Raw genomic sequence first — 515 nt, 5'->3', positions numbered from 1 at the left:
AAATAACACACTGATAAAGAAATCCATAGGTAAAAGAATGAATCAAAAGAGGTATTTAAAATGTCTGAATTGAATGAAAATGAAACCACACTACATGGAAAGTTCCAGAATTTGGCTAAAGCAGCCTCTGGGGCATAGCACAAAAAGTGTCTGTATTTAAAAAGAAGTAGAGTCTGAAATCAATAATCTCACCTTCTTCCTTTAAAAAAAAGTAGCCAAACAGTGCCATATACTGAAATTGGAACAATACAGAGAACATTAGCATGCCCTCATCCAAGGAGGAAAGGCAAATTCAGGAAGCATTCCGTATTTGGGTGTCCTAAATTTCATACCAAGAACATAATTAAATGACTGATACATTTTTTAAAAACTAGAAAAATAGGAAACAAAATCAAATTAAATAGAAGAAAGAAAATAATAAAAGTCAGAATGAAATCAAGGTGGCAAAAATCAAGGTGGAGAAAACATAGTAGATCAAAAAACTAGTTCTTTGAGAAGTTCAATATTATTATCAG

At 31.5% G+C, this 515-nt stretch overlaps 1 pseudogene; it reads left to right on the top strand.

Moving 5' to 3' along the window:
• Nucleotides 1-214: 214 nt before the first annotated feature.
• Nucleotides 215-314, top strand: LOC113187506 (U6 spliceosomal RNA; annotated as a pseudogene).
• Nucleotides 315-515: the final 201 nt, after the last annotated feature.

Source organism: Urocitellus parryii, chromosome 10 (genome assembly GCF_045843805.1).
Source record: "Urocitellus parryii isolate mUroPar1 chromosome 10, mUroPar1.hap1, whole genome shotgun sequence".
Taxonomy (NCBI): domain Eukaryota; kingdom Metazoa; phylum Chordata; class Mammalia; order Rodentia; family Sciuridae; genus Urocitellus; species Urocitellus parryii.
This window is presented reverse-complemented; position numbering and strand designations above follow the sequence as displayed.